The sequence below is a fragment of the Engystomops pustulosus genome, chromosome 5 (genome assembly GCF_040894005.1).
Source record: "Engystomops pustulosus chromosome 5, aEngPut4.maternal, whole genome shotgun sequence".
In the NCBI taxonomy this organism is placed as follows: domain Eukaryota; kingdom Metazoa; phylum Chordata; class Amphibia; order Anura; family Leptodactylidae; genus Engystomops; species Engystomops pustulosus.
In genome coordinates this window covers 56666515-56683541 of record NC_092415.1, presented here as the reverse complement: position 1 = coordinate 56683541, position 17027 = coordinate 56666515, and the positions used below count along the sequence as shown (strand labels likewise).

Below are 17027 nucleotides of genomic sequence, written 5' to 3'. Positions count from 1 at the left end.
TGTAAGTCTTTGCTGCATATTGCCAGCACCGATCGTGGGTGTTTTCCCGCTGATCTCCGCCGATGAGGGTGCCAGCGGCTGCAAAAAGATGGCTGCGCATCCATAATCCGTAAAATCAAAGCCCATAAGATCACGGCACAAATGCGTTTTGTTTACCAATTTCAATGCATTTTGATTTTTTTTCCTGCTTCCCAGTACATGGCATGGAATATTAAATACCACCATTTTGAAGTGTAATTTGTTACCCAAAAAATAAGCCATAACACAGCTCTGTACATGGGGAAAAAAAAAAGTTATAGATTTTTGAATATGGGGAGTGAAAAATGAATCAGCATAATTCATATACAAATGGATTCTTAAAATATAATCTGATGTGTGATTATTTGTTATTTAAAATTTTGCTCTCCTTAGCAGAAAAATGCTGCTGACATAGACTTAATCAAGAATTAAAATGCTATTGGCCCTTTAATCAGTCCGTTAATTTCCTCCGCGTGGCCCGTTGCAGAGCATACACAGGACAGAAGATGGCCGCTGGTCACATGTCCATATCACATGTCCTGCACCTGCCTGGGCAGGTCATGTGATCATCACTAATATTGGCTGTAGTTGGTTGGTTGCAGTGCATCCAGTATGGACAGTGATGTGGTGATGGCAGTTACACATCATTACTATGGTAACAGAGCAAGAAAACCTGTTAGATCATCACTGGGAGCAGAGCATAAGAGGTAGGAGGAGTTACTGAGCACTAAAGGATCTTGGGACTTGTAGTTTCAAGTGGAAGCCATCTTGGTGATAACTTTAGAGAGGCCATAAAATTTTGTGAATCATAAAATCAAACTATTTAAGCTCCATTTTGTGACTAATAACATTACATTTTGTTACATTCATTTATTTATAGCATTATGGGTTTTCGTCTCAGACGTTCACATTCCCGGAATACCCCTCTAACTCTCCACCACCCTGACTTTATACATCTAAATTACATCTCACTTCAAAGTTGATTTTCTGGATGATGGCACCAACAAGGGACATGAAAGAAACATGATTTAGAACCAGGTAAGCTGCTTGACAACATACTAGTAGTGGTTTATTAGGCCAAATTCTAATGACAGATCCTTTAAGTCAACCTTCCCTGCAATGCCTCCTAAAGCCTAATTAGTACTCTAAGACAACTACTTACAGCAATAGTTCATTCATCAAGTTACTATCTGATCCCCTTTAAGGATTTATTCAAGGTGGATGGAGGTATGTCCTATATGTCAACTCTGTCTACGTCTCCAAGTAGCAGACAGAGTTGACTACAATGGTAAATCAGGGAGCTGTTGATCAAAGCAGAGAGCTCAGGTTACGGGCCATAAAGGGCCTTCGCCCTGAGCTTAGTGTGTTGCATGTATCGTTCAAATAAAAAAAACCCTCCCATGTCCCTCTTATGTCCTCCCCCTGTCACCTCCCCCTACAGGATGTATTACATGTCTGCCCCATTCATCACTGGCCACTCCCATGGGACTAGGGACACAGGTCTGTATAAAGAAAAGGTAAACTTTGATCAAACTTATCTTTCTTTTTAAAAAGCCAGTTTTACTATAAAAAAAAGGAAGAGTGAAATTGAAGATCTAAATCATATGCATTTCTTTTATACTTATTTTTTATTAAACATCAACTCAGCACCATCCTGTTTAATAATCAACCTTGCATTCATTTGACATGCTGATCTTCACTGTTTCTAATATGGCAAGAGAATATTTCCCCGGAGCCCCTGGCATCCCTCAGGCTATATCATCAACTGTTTCTGATGCCTCACACTTCCCCAAAATATATTTTATATCATGATGTATCTTTGCACCTGCATGTACAAGCCAAACAGATATTGGTCATTTATATAACATTTGCAAAAAATGACAATATTTACTGATAATCTAAAATAATTAAAGTGAAAATTACACATGTTCTACAAGCCTTTATAGTGTTCAGCCTGTGTGCGTCTACATATACAGCAGTGTACCAACAATTGCATCTCTTGCCAAAAATTGCCAATAATATAGCAAAATACGTCATAGACGTGGAACATGCGAACAACAATCAAACCAAAAAATCGAAGATTTCACCACAATATAGTCACTTGAAATTGTAAAAAATCTTTATTTAGTATATCTAAAAATCATTAATGCAATTAGACAGATGCTCAGGGGACAATATCCCTGGCTAGAAACGGCATGGGTACAAGTCAGAATTCTGTTGCTATGTAGTTTTCAAGTGAAACAAGAGTTACTATATACACATGGGAAGGAAAAAAGAAATAATATAATGGTCACTTCGTATATATAGATGAAAAAACGGTACAGTGCTAATAAATTAGCACATGAGTCCTTACCCATGAATGGGAACCACACGCCAACCCCTATATATATACAGCAGTGTGTATCTCGACACGTGGGCTCACCTGTGACCCTCGCTGTCCGCAAGCACAGCACCCGTGCCCCTTACCTGCCCCCGTTCCCGCTCCTCAGGCGTGCGCGCGTGTCCGCATCCCCTAGGGCGCGTGTGCGCCAGCTGCAGAAAATTTATAGGGCCAGCACATCGTTAATTGGCGCTGGCCATTTCCCAGAATCCCATATAAACCAGCCTCTCCCTGCACACCCTTCTGGATCTTCGTGCCTTATGCCATAGAAAAACCTTGCTCCCATACCCTTTTAGTGTGTTTTCCCGTTGTGACTCCGGTTCTGTTCCTGACTACACTCCTCTGCTGCCTGCCTTAACTGATTGCTATGTCCCCGACTCTGATCCCGTGCTGCCCGAATCAACCTCCTGCCTGTCACAGACTACAATTCTGCCTAACAACTGTGGACCTTGACTGCCACCGCGGACTGGATCGCTCCTGTGGAACGGCCTGGTGGTACCACACCACAGCAAGTCCAACCCGCTTTGCGGCGGGCTCTGGTGAAAACTGTGTGCCACTTAGACTCCGGTCCCAGGTGTCCGCTTATGTCATCCTCCATGGGGGTCCAGTGCCCTTGGAGCCTGACAGGCAGTTTTGAAGATTGCACAAGAAGGAATTACCCTATTATGGTCCTTTCTGAACAAGACTGTACACAGGGTATTTTATTCTGGCAAAATTATGGACTCTCAAACATAAACCCAACAGACCCTATTATAGCCAATGAAATGTTTTGGGAGCTGCTGTTCCCTTCATTTTATATTTCAGCCCTATATTTATTTTATGGTTTTGCTCCTATAACAAAGCAGATCAACAGAAAAACTGAATACGACAAATATGTTAAGATAAAAAAAAAAATTAAAACTGTCCATTATTGTTGTGCTTAGTGCAGGGCTTCCAGGGGAGTTTGCTGCATGGCACAGGTAATTAAAGTGCAATTTTCCTGTCAAGAAGTTTTAAAGGGATTTTGCAGTCAATAAAATACTGTAGCATCCACCAAGTGGACGTTCAAGAACAGAAAAATAAAATAAATTTTGTTGGTAGATTTCCTTTTCATTTTGAGTTTTTTATCATGATAAATCAAGGACCCTTACTATAGTGACTGGCTGCAGAGGTCACTTGCTTGTACTGTAAGGCACGTCATTACTATTGGATAGGGGCAGCACGGTGGCTGAGTGAATAGCACTTCTGTCTTGCAGCACAGGGGTCCTGGGATTAAATCCCATTCAGGTCATCTGCAAAGCGTTTGTATGTTCTCTCCATGTTTGCGTGGGTTTCCTCCGGGTACTCCGGTTTCCTCCCACAGTCAAAAAGCATACTGGTACATTGTTTAGATTGTGAGCCCCATGGGGACAGGGACCAATTTGAATGCTTTGTGCAGCGCTGCATAATCTGTGTGCACTATATAAATAAAGAATTATTATTATGGAGGACCAAAGGTACATTGCAGGGGATTAATCACCTACTGATGCATTGTGTGCCAGTGTATGATGTAATCCCCGTCCCTGCACCTCCTTATATATCTGGCTAACTCTGCTGCCGGGCTATCTCCCAGTTTGTATTTAACCCCTTCCCGACATCATGGCGCCAGAAGCTGCAGGTGTCAGCTATATATTATAGCCGACACCTGCCTCTAACACCCGCGATCGGAGATTTCTCCGATCGCGGGTGTTAACCCCTGACACGCCGCGGTCGCGCTGACCGCGGCGTGCAAGGGGCATTTCAGAAGAATCGGACCCCCCCGCGGCGCTTACCGGGGGGGTCCGCTGCTCCGATCGCAGCCCCGGGACTGCCGGTGCCCGGGGCTGCGCGATCCTCCTGCCGGGAGCCGGGTCCTGCCTTCTGACAGGACCCGGCTGTAACACACTGAGCATGCGCAGCATGCTCAGTGTGTTACGTTACACAGTGTAATACATCTGTATTACACTGTGTAATGTGAAGAAGAGCTTGAACAAGTGATCAGTGGATCACTTGTTCAAGCTAACCTGTAAAAGTTAATAAAAATGTTAAAAACTACATAAAATAATTTTTTAATAAAAATAATTAATTAAATAAAGTTAGAGTCCCCTAAACACAAATATTCCCTATACACATGCAATAAAGTGAAAAAAACACAAAATCGCCAAAAAACCCCACATATTTGGTATCTCCGCGTCCGTAACAATCCGTACAATAAATCAGAAACATTATTGGACCCGCTCGGTGAACGCCGTAAAAACAAAACCCGAAAAACACGCCAAAAATGTACATTTTTCATAAAATCTCTACACAAAAATGTTCTAAAAAGTTATCAAAAAAAGTTATGTGCGCTAAAATGGTACCACTGAAAAGAACAACTCAACACGTAAAAAATAAGCCCTAAACTAGCTCTGTCAACCAAAAACTATTAAAGTTACGTCTCCGAAAAGATGGCGATGCAAAAACAAATGAGATTTCCTCTATATTAGTTTTTATCCAGTAAAATTGTAAAAATAAATGAAAAACTATATAAATGAGGTATCACCGTAATCGTAGTGACCTATAGAATGAAGATAATATAATATTTTTAGTGTACGGTGTACGACCCCCAAAAAATACGAAAAGAAAGTAAACCAAAATTGACAATTTTCTTTTCACCCATACATTCAAGAGTAAATAAAATCTCATCAATAAGCTAATGACCCACTAACATGAAGTATTTGTAAAGTGCATTTCATGTCGCAGAAAATAAGCCCTTATATGTCCAAATTGCCAAAAAAATAAAGATTGTATAGCCAATAAAAATTGACAATGCATAATCTGCTCTGAATGGCGCAGCTCCCTTCGATGCCCTGGCGTGTGCCCATACAGCAGGTTACCACCACATATGGGTTATTACTATACATGGGAGAGATTGGGTATCAAATTTTGTGGAGCGTTTTGGTATTTTATCCACTGAGAATTTGTACATTTTTTGAAAAACATATTAATTTAGCCAAAAAAATTTTACTTTCAAAATTGCATCCAATTTTGTTTTAACCCCTGTAAAACAATTAAAGGGTTAACAAACTTCATAAAAGTTGTTTCACGTACGTTGAGGGGTGTAGTTTCTATAATGGGGTAATTTATGGGGTTTTACTTTTATTTAGGCCTCTCAAAGTGATTTAAAACCTGAGCAGGTCCCTCAATAGCAGGATTTTGCGTTTTTTATGAAAATGGGAAAAATCGCACCTAACGTTCAAAGGCCCATAACATCCTACAATAATAAGAGTATGCATAAAAAACCATGTCCACATAAAGAAGACATTTAGTGAATGTTAGTTATTACGTTTTTTTTTGCGGTTATGACTATGTATGGAAAAAGTAGAACATTTTGAAGTTCAAAAATCAAAAATTTTTCCAAATTTTCACCAAATATCTGATTTTCTCATAAATAAATGCAAAACATACCACCAAAATTTTTCAAATAACCTGAAGTACGATGTGTCACGAGAAAACAATTTTAAAATCACTTGGATATGTTAAAGCGTTCCGAAGTTATAACCATTTATAGTGACACAGGGCAGATTTGAAAAAATGGGCCGTGTCAGGAAGGTGAAAAGTGGCTTCAGCGTTAAGGGGTTAAGCAAGATGTATACCACACTTCAGTATGCCTGACAAAGGCCCATGTCCAGGACCGAAACGCGTAGCAATCTATTTATTTATTTTTAAACTGTAATAAAGAACAAGCTTTGTATCTCACTATGATCTGGTAGTGTTTTGGATCCACGCGGCGCCGACGCATCCCTTATCCCCTCCACGGGAAATTTCCATTTATGAAAATTTAAGAAATCGTACCTAAAGTTCAAAGCCCCATAAAATCTTACAAAAATGAGAAAATGCATAAAAAACAATGGATACATAAAGCAGACATTCGGTTAATGTTAGTTATCAAGTTTTTTTGCTGTTATGACTACATATGGAAAAAGTAGGACATTTTCAATTTCAAAAACTGAGACTTTTTCCAAATTTTCACCAAATATCTGGGTTTTTTTAAAATAAATAAACGCAACACAAACCACCAAAATTTTTTAACTAACATGAAGTAAAAAGTGTCACGAGAAAACAATTTCAAAATCACTTGGATATGTTAAAGCGTTTCGAAGTTATAACCACTTATAGCCACACAGGGCAGATTTGAAAAAATGGACCGTGTCAGGAAGGTGAAAAGTGGCTTCGGCGGTAAGGGGTTAATTACTAGAGATGAGCGAGTATACTCGTCCGAGTATACTGCTCGGTCGAGTATTAGCATACTCGGACCGGCTCGTTACTCGGACGAGTATCTCGCCGGCTCGAGATCGAGCAGTAAATTAATAAAATAAATTGAATAAAAGTATTTTTATTGTAAAAAAAAAATATTACACATGTTTGCAGATGTTTTACTTGTAAGAACACATTGAAATAACACTATTCTTCACTTTCCAGGTGTTCGCGCGTGTCTCCCGCTAGGTTCGGAGATGTTCGGAACATCTGGAATGTGAAGAATATTGTTCTTTCAATGTGTTCTGCACTTAAATGGTCCTGAATTCACTGTTTTTAATGTTTTAATTCTATTCTTCACTTTGCAGCTGTGCGCGCGTATCTCCGAGCCTATCGGGAGACACGCGCGCACACCTGCAATGTGAAGAATAGAATTAAAACATTAAAAACAGTGAACACAGGAGCATTTAAGTGTAGAACACATTGAAAGAACAATATTCTTCACATTCCAGATGTTCGTGCACATCTCCTAACTTAGTGGGAGACACGCGCGAACACCTGCAAAATGAAGAATAGTGTTATTTCAATGTGTTCTTACAAGTAAAACATCTGCAAACATCTGAAAATTTTTTTTTTGCACTGTTCTTTTACTGTTCAGTTTTATTAAAAAAATGCTCGGGTCTCCCACTGACTTCAATGGGGCTCGTTATTCGAGACGAGCACTCGAGCATCTGGAAAAGTTTGTCTCGAATAACGAGCACCCGAGCATTTTAGTGCTCGCTCATCTCTATTAATTACCCCTTTATTATTTTAAAATATTTTTTCCTGATCCACTTGACGGTCATTGGTTTTACTTTTGTCACAAAGAAGTTGAGGTAAGTGTAAAAGCGGAAATTTTACACCATGACCTATAATCCTTTAGTTGTACTCTCTATGCATCACCAAGATTTTTTTGCATACAATTATGAGGATGTCAGTGTCATGCACATAAACAGTGAACCTGCTATGGATTTTAGAAACACAGGTATAATAATTTATAAAGTTGTAATAAATCTAAAAATAAAAACTGAGAGGCGCCTTTAATTTCCAAAACAAAGCATAAAATGAATAGTTTGACGGTTCTACAGACTCTGTGACAATAAAAAAATATTCTAAAATTTTAGGTTGGCAAATTAAATAATATTCATGGTGCTTTTGGACAACATTTACATTTTAGTGTTTATGAAATGGAGAATAATTATTAAAGCTGGGAAGGATATGCAGCTGTTGTAAGCTATTTGTCCTATAAGATATCCCATAAGGCCCACTACAGATTTATAGTTTTGGCAAATTATTTCCTTATCATTTGGAAATTATTCATTCATGTTACTAGTTAAGCATTCATGCATATAAAATCTGAGTCACTGACAGTATTGCAAATAGCCCTCGGATTTACTGACCATGGGAGCAATAACATGGACCTCTGAAAAACAGCAACTGGAGTCAATAAAAAGCTGGCCCAACAACTACATTAGTGAATCTGCTCCTCGCCACCCCTGTGAATAACTTTATTTCTCTGCCCATCCTGCTCTCTTTTATGTACAGCGTGCTGGACAAGGAGACTGTGGTTTTTCTACTAATCCTCTGCATTACAAGTACCTAACTATTTCTAGCGTATGGCTGTGTGCATATCTCAACTATTGCTTTAACAGTGTATTTATCTCAGTATGATATAGGGAAGTAATAAAGTAAGTGTAATACACAAACCAGGATTAGAATGATTATATTAGAAAAGAATGTAATAAACATTAAGGGGATGTATATGATTAGAAGAAAGGCCTTGCTTTTACTCCATAAACATGATTACTTTTTGATTGGTATTGAGATGCAAGTCCTGCAATATTTCTAGAGGAAAGGAGCCATGTTCTTCTTATGTTACACAACTGAATTAAACCGAGCCAAAGTTGGGTGGTATACTGGAATTCATATACTCCAGAATTCTAGCTTTAAAAAGTTTAAAAATAATAGGACATTTGTGACTCTTTGGTCTCACTTCAGCAAAAATGTCTGCCTTCTTGTTCGGAGCTCTACCCCCATGAATAGTGAGTGGTAAAGTGGGCATGGTAGTCAGTGAGTAAAAGATGTCACAAAGAATGTGAGTATCATCTTAGATGTTGATAGATTTTGCACATCATTAAGTCAAAACTGATTTACATAATTATAAATCCCCCCTGTCTAGTTTAATAGTGGTATAGATTTCATCTAGGTTGCTTTTGTCTATAAATAGTGGTATAAAATACATTTGCTTGCAACAAAAAGAACAATACGTAACCACTCTACTTTTATCAAGCCGGATAGTTCATAGGTTGAATCGTGAGGAATGTAACCAAATATAAAATGCTTTGGCTTGTAAGTCCTAGTCCCTGACTGCAGACTTTGTGCACTCAAAAATCTTAACCTGGGGAGGAGATAAGAGTGAAGCTGAGGACCCTGGTGTGTGATCCTGCAGCTACGGACCATGTAGCATACATATAAGCAGCCTTACTTGCAGTGAGGTGAAAATACAACCAAACGTCCAAGTATCACCTTTCTTCTCTATCCAAGTACTATCCAAGTTGTATCTATCACATATTTGACACTGATGTAAATGTTTTTTCCACCTTGTGTTTATGGGATGTCATTGTCCCATAAACTACAATGCTATTGTATTACACTGAAGATCTGTGGCATTTCTGTTATGCAAATCCACATGTATTAATTTACGTATGATCGCAGCCTCAGCCCAGGGACAGACACAAGCAAAACAATCTGTGGAAAATTACTGACTTCTGAGAGATAGAGACACAGGGGCATATTTATCGTACCCTGGCTCTCGTGTGCCAGCGTATGATAGCCCCACCGCTGCATATTCGCAGCAGGATACATCAAGAGGCTTTTCACCACATATGAAAAGTCGCCGGCAGCAGCGAGTGCACAGTCGCGGGGATAGTAACGCCCCGCGCCGGGCCAACTCCCAGCTGGCCACGACCTCTGCATCGGCCGGCCGCGCCCCCCCCCCCCTTTTTCACGACTCACTGGAGTGAAGGTGGCGGATCGGGGCAAATAATAGCAAGTGCTAGCAAGGCAGACTATGAGTAAAAGTTACACAGATACCGAACACATATCACTTACATGTGCAGTGCCCGTCGATGTGTCACCACGTGTTGTGATCTCCGAAAGTGATGGCAAGGCGTGGTGCACCCCATTGGAAAATAGGTCCAGAGAGTCAGGGTCTGCAGTGAACAGTTAATTTCGTACAATCTCCTCCCTGGCAGAAGAAGGGTTAATGCTGAGGAAAGGCCTGGTCTAGCTGTCCCTCTCTTTCTCAGAAGTCTGGTTCCCTGGGAGCACAGGGTCTATGGCAGAGTATCCTCGTCTGTGATTCCTTTTCTAGTTGCTTAGGTAGTCTTCTCCTCCAAGCTATGTTCCTTAACTGCAGACACTATGGACTGGGAGTATTTTCCTTATATACTTTCTTCCACGGGAGGATTGGTTATATTTTAGCACAAACAAAATAATATAGTGTTTTCCCATAGACTTACATAGAGTCCCCATAATATTCTATGGCACAGTTTCAAAAGTATAAACAACTTTTCTAGACAGCACCTGTCATTCTAAAGGTCAGGCTGGCTGTTTGTCTGGTACACAAGTCTGCTTTTCTTCTGCAAAACAATCTGTGGAAAATTACTGACTTCTGAGAGATAGAGGTACAGGGGCATATTTATCGTACCCTGGCAGTCGTGCGCCAGCGTATGATAGCCCCACCGCTGCATATTCGCAGCGGGATACATCAAGAGGCTTTTTACCACATATGAAAACTCGCTGGCAGCAGCGAGTGCGTTACTGTCCCCGCACCGGCCAACTCCCGGCCGGCCACGCCCTCCGCTCGGCCGGCCGCGCTCCGCCCCTTCACGCCCCTTCATGGATCAGAGCAAATAATCGCAAGTGCTAACAATAAGCTAGCATTTGCTATTATTTCAGGGCCTCTGAGCGGCTGGCCTGGCGCAGAGGTCCTGATAAATATGCCCCACATAGTCAGAAATGTCTCTCAGTGATAATTAACGCTTTCTATTAGTCTATACAGAAACAGTAATAATAAACAATGTACATTACAAAACATTCTAGATTAAGTTGATGTAAAATAAAGTAAGAAGTGCTCAGTTTGCATAGGATAAATATTTAAATGTCAAAAGCTCAATACTACACTACACTACACATGCAAATGTTACATACATATGCATATGAACACATGACATGTATTACACACATTCACATAAATACAATGAATGTTATACGCACATGAATATGTACATATACACTCACCGGCCACTTTATTAGGTACACCATGCTAGTAACGGGTTGGACCCCCTTTTGCCTTCAGAACTGCCTCAATTCTTCGTGGCATAGATTCAACAAGGTGCTGGAAGCATTCCTCAGAGATTTTGGTCCATATTGACATGATGGCATCACACAGTTGCCGCAGATTTGTCAGCTGCACATCCATGATGCGAATCTCCCGTTCCACCACATCCCAAAGATGCTCTATTGGATTGAGATCTGGTGACTGTGGAGGCCATTTGAGTACAGTGAACTCATTGTCATGTTCAAGAAACGAGCCTGAGATGATTCCAGCTTTATGACATGGCGCATTATCCTGCTGAAAGTAGCCATCAGATGTTGGGTACATTGTGGTCATAAAGGGATGGACATGGTCAGCAACAATACTCAGGTAGGCTGTGGCGTTGCAACGATGCTCAATTGGTACCAAGGGGCCCAAAGAGTGCCAAGAAAATATTCCCCACACCATGACACCACCACCACCAGCCTGAACCGTTGATACATGCAGGATGGATCCATGCTTTCATGTTGTTGACGCCAAATTCTGACCCTACCATCCGTATGTTGCAGCAGAAATCGTGACTCATCAGACCAGGCAACGTTTTTTTCCAATCTTCTACTGTCCAATTTCGAAGAGCTTGTGCAAATTGTAGCCTCAGTTTCCTGTTCTTAGCTGAAAGGAGTGGCACCCGGTGTGGTCTTCTGCTGCTGTAGCCCATCTGCCTCAAAGTTCGACGTACTGTGTGTTCAGAGATGCTCTTCTTCCTACCTTGGTTGTAACAGGTGGCGATTTGAGTCACTGTTGCCTTTTTATCAGCTCAAACCAGTCTGCCCATTCTCCTCTGACCTCTGGCATCAACAAGGCATTTCCGCCCACAGAACTGCCGCTCACTGGATGTTTTTTCTTTTTAGGACCATTCTCTGTAAACCCTAGAGATGGTTGTGCGTGAAAATCCCAGTAGATCAGAAGTTTCTGAAATACTCAGACCAGCCCTTCGGGCACCAACAACCTTGCCACGTTCAAAGGCACTCAAATCACCTTTCTTCCCCATACTGATGCTCGGTTTGAACTGCAGGAGATTGTCTTGACCATGTCTACATGCCTAAATGCACTAAGTTGCCGCCATGTGATTGGCTGATTAGAAATTAAGTGTTAACGAGCAGTTGGACAGGTGTACCTAATAAAGTGGCCGGTGAGTGTACATGAAACATATTAGACACATTCATATATATACAGAGACACACACCACAAAACACACACACATATTATATATATATATATATATATATATATATATATATATATATATATATATATATATATATATATATATATTGAGAGATGTGTACAAGGAAAAGAGCAGCACTCCAACAGTTGATATAAGGTGAAAATGTGGTGTCCATTATTACATAACACAACCTTTTCACCTTGGAGTGCTGTTTTTTTCATTGTAAATATTTTGGAGGACCTGTTTACCTAGCCCTGGTAGTTTGCACCCGCCACTTTTTTGCAATTGTGCCGCTGAGAACTTTCCTCAAGTATATAATGAGAAACTGAGGGATGAAGTTTTGGAGGACAAGTATCTGTCGTACAGGCAGTTAAAGGGTGTATGGTGCAAACCCTGGATTTTTCTGCAGTAATCTAAGGTTTAATGTAGACATACAATAAGCAGGAGTAGTCTGTTTAGTCTACATAAACACCGCTTTGCCAGCAGCATGCAATGCGTGCTTTTGGTGCCAGCACTGATTGCGGGTGTTAGCGGTGGGTGCAATATGCAGCAAACACCCATTGTGCATGAAGAGGGCTCAGCCCGTTAGCACTCTGGGTTAACCTGCTTGGGGTACGTCATGGGGTTAAATCGCAACATGAACAAGTCCTTCCTGGCCCTACATCAGGCTGACATTGTGAAGTGCCTTATACTGCATCCATATTAAATACTGGTTTTACAGCACATCCTTCAAATACAGTTTCCCTTTCACATTGTTACTGATGTGATACTGAATAGAAAAAAATACCATAAACCACATACACATAGGGGCACATTTACTTACAGGGTCACCGTCTATCTATAATGCAGCGAGCAGCTATTCACTAAGATCGTGCGCCTGAAATCATGATTTTGTCGATTCCCCGCTAAGGCCCGACAAAAGGGCGTGTGACATAATTTAAAAGTTAAAAACGGCGCTCGGTCCGAATCAGTCAGACCGTCCAACGGAACACCCCCTAATCTGTGACGCATGGAAGCCAATGCAGCTGTGCCACAAAAGGGTTGCGTGTGCCATAATCCCAGCACACACACTTCTTAAATACCTGTGCAAGCCGTTTTAACCCGGAAAACTGTGCACAGTCAGGCAAAAGTGTGCAGCGCGACCCTTAGTACATGAGGCCCATAAAAGCAATGCCATTGTGTTATTCACCCTCATCCTAAATACTAACATAGCTTTTGCTGTAGAAAGTAGTCTCTAGAGTTGTAGAAAATTTACTTTAAAGAGGACCTTTCAGGGGGATTTGAGACACTATACCACCCACACAGGTGCTTATGGATTTGTGGTTTAGTGTCCCAAATCACCCTTTGGAAGGTCCCCAGATACCATCAACCACCGCACCACTCCCCAGCTTCACTAATCATGTGCCCTGGTTTTGGCGCTTGCACAATGAAGCCCAGGTGCACAGTTTATTGAATTACTGTGCAAATGCATAGGAGATTTTGGATAATAAACCATTGGACCTGTGGGTGCGACTGCCGGCTAGTGAAGAAAGAAAAGAGAAGCTGCCGCGGAGGACCGGGAGCCGTGCCGAGTATCAAAGGTGAGTAATAAGTTTATTTTTTTATTAACTTGGCATAGTGGGGGCAGGCTGTATACCACTTGGGGCACACTGTATACCACTTGGGGCAGGCTGTATACCACTTGGGGCAGGCTGTATACCACTTTGGGCAGGCTGTATACCACTTGGGGCAGGGCAGGCTGTATACCACTTGGGGCAGGGCAGGCTGTATACTACTTGGGGCAGGGCAGGCTGTATACTACGGGGGGTTGGCTGGCTGTACACTACACCCTCGGCTTATACTAAAGTCAATATATTTTCCCAGTTTTTGGTGGCAAAATTAGGGGTCTCGTCTTATACTCGGGTCGGCTTTACTCAAGTATATACGGTATATTCTGAATTATATGGCTTCATTTTCACATAATTGTGTAAGCTATAAATAGTGTATCACAGTTATAGAGGTTGATTCAATGCCAATAGGTTATCATGCTCAGGGATCCTCATCACTTTCAGGCCACCCATGGTCTAATAAAAAGTTGAAACCAAAGAGTTAATATTGTTAAAACTAGTTTATTACAAAAATGGAAAAAGTTTACCGCGAAAGGTCTACATGTAGAACATTGTAATTATCACAAATGGCTGCAACACGCAATTCAAGTCAAATGTTAATACTAACGTTTAATAGAATTTTATGCAGTCAGCAATAAAAGAAGCAACTTTTACATTTTCCATTGTAAATTAGAGAGCATAGTTAAAGCCTTTTTATGCTATTTAAATTAAAATCTATTTTCCTTGAACTATGCCCACTAGGTTCTCATGGAAAACATTCTCAACAATCCTAATCACAAAGGAAACAGCAGGAAATGCAAATTTGATAGGAGTGGTCAAGGTACCTAGGGGGGCTAACAACAGCAATGCCAGACAAATGGCAATCAGTGCCTGCCAGCTAGCCCGACTACCAGATTCCACATTTAATCCTCTCATTTGTAAGTAGTCATTAAGACCTACATATATTAAAGCCGCAAGTACTACTTCGCATTGTACTTGCTAAACTTTATAATTTTATGCTGTTTTACGTTCATTTCTTTATTGGAAACTATTAAACTTTTGATACGATTTTTCACTTCTATACAGCTATTACCTTAGGTAGGTTGTTGGTTTCTGTCATATGCAGAATCAAATGTTCCAAAAGCGCGTTATATGGGCTTGTTGTTTTAGATGTTTCAACATCTCGTGTACAGTATACGAATGATAAAAATATATTTATATAGTATAATATTTTGATGGCAGCTGAAAAGTTAAAACAAAAAAAACACTTCAAAAAAGTTCAAAAAAGTTAAAACAATGCTCCAAGAATAACAGGGGGAGCGGAAGTTGCTGGGGACACAATATGAGGGGGCAACAATATTAATGGGTGCTGGGTAAACAATATGAGGAAGATCAGAATATGAGGGGCCACAAAGTGAGGGGGAGCTGCTTGGGTGCATAATATGAGGTGGAGCTGCTGGTGGGCACATTGGGGCAGATTTATCAAGCTGTCTGAAAGTCAGAATATTTCTAGTTGCTCATGGCAACCAATCACAGCTCAGCTTTCATTTTACCAGTGCTCATGAATATTTCAAAGTGGAGCTGTGATTGGTTGCCATGGGCAACTAGAAATATTCTGACTTTCAGACAGCTTGATAAATCTGCCCCAATATGAGGGGAAACTGAGGGCCACAATATCAGGGGGCAGAATATGAGAGTGTCTCAGAAGCATACTGTGCACAACTGTATGCAACACGTATACAACCCGTATTTTATACGTTCTTATAGACTTTTTTATGTTTCGCTCACAGTACAATACAGTATGGTGGACAATATGGTCATGTAAATGGAGGGTCGTATTGCTTATTGTAATGAATGGGGCCGTATGCTACATGTATATATGGCCGTATATGCAGCCCATTTTATACATTTGTGTGCATGAGGCCTTACACATACACATAAGGTGCAGCCACAAGTGGATGGAAAAGAATAAATAAGTATATTGCTCAATTCACATATGCAAATATGTACTTCCAATAGAAATATGTGATATACGTCCCCATACATATGCATAGAACTCCTGACTGCTCTCTTTTCTGCATAAATGTTTGTTTCTCTGCTTACACGGATTATAAGGAAAGATCTGAGTCTACACAAACACTTGTAAGTCTTATACGTGACTGGATACAAATAGATGACTATATAGAGTGTTTTTACCTATGAATTTCCAAGTACAAGCAATTGACTACACATTGGAAGAAAATTATGTATAATAATGTAAAAAAGATGAATTCATTTTACAACGTGTATATTTTTACATAAATAAGATATAAGCAAGACAGTTAATTACTTAACATATTGCTTGGAGGAAGAACACTTTTTAATGGGTACAATTCTGGATTCCAGCTATCATCGCTAGCAATACGTTTACTTATTTCCTCTCTGGCAACTGTAACCATTATTTCTCTCTGACAGTGTATCTCCATTTTTGTGCAGTGTTCTCTCAGGGGGGTAATATCATTGTTTTTGTTCTCTGATGTAGAGCATTATCATTAGATCAATGTATGTAACTTTATGTAGCTGTACTATTGCGATTATATTGTTGAGAAAGTCCAATGCACTAAAGATAATGAAACAAGTATTTTCCTGTTAAGGAAGTACTCAATTCCCAATGGTATGTCAGACTAAACCCATTATAGCACAGACCAAAGGATCATTACACACTGTCTTGCAGGCAGCAGATTCATCAGACATTCAGCAGCAGTGATTTGCTTTTTGAATAATGATAGGAATAGCAACATGTCTTTATTTTCTTAACGCTTACAATTCTATTTCATATTTTACAGACCTTGACGCATTATCACTCTGAATTTTTGATATGGACTAGCATTATTTTACTCATTTGTATTATATTCAGATTTCTGCATTAAGGATACTATCTGGAATAGGTAGTCACTGGGCTTATTGATCTGCACTGTTACTTTGTCGATATCAGTGCAGCATCAAAATAATGATTTGACCTTGATGGATCTGCGTCTTTTTCAGCCTTCCTTACAATGTGTGATAAAGTAAAACAAGACCAAAATGTGTTCTATTTTTGCTCTATGTGAAATCTGGAGATAATGTAACGATTGCAATAAATACTGTATAGGACAGACATCAAGGAAACAATATTGCAAGTTATGGAGGTTTTACCACACTAAACTGCCCGTTTATTTTTTAAAATTTACCAAGTTTGAGCCCTCA

The 17027-nt window shown here is 40.3% G+C and overlaps 1 long non-coding RNA gene across 1 annotated transcript in view; it reads left to right on the top strand.

The window, feature by feature from the left end:
* Positions 1-902: 902 nt before the first annotated feature.
* Positions 903-17027, top strand: part of LOC140134016 (uncharacterized) — a 77350-nt gene continuing 61225 nt past the window's right edge. The window contains exon 1 of the long non-coding RNA XR_011856025.1: positions 903-1056. This is a non-coding gene — a long non-coding RNA (uncharacterized lncRNA). The remainder of the gene's footprint in view (positions 1057-17027) is intronic.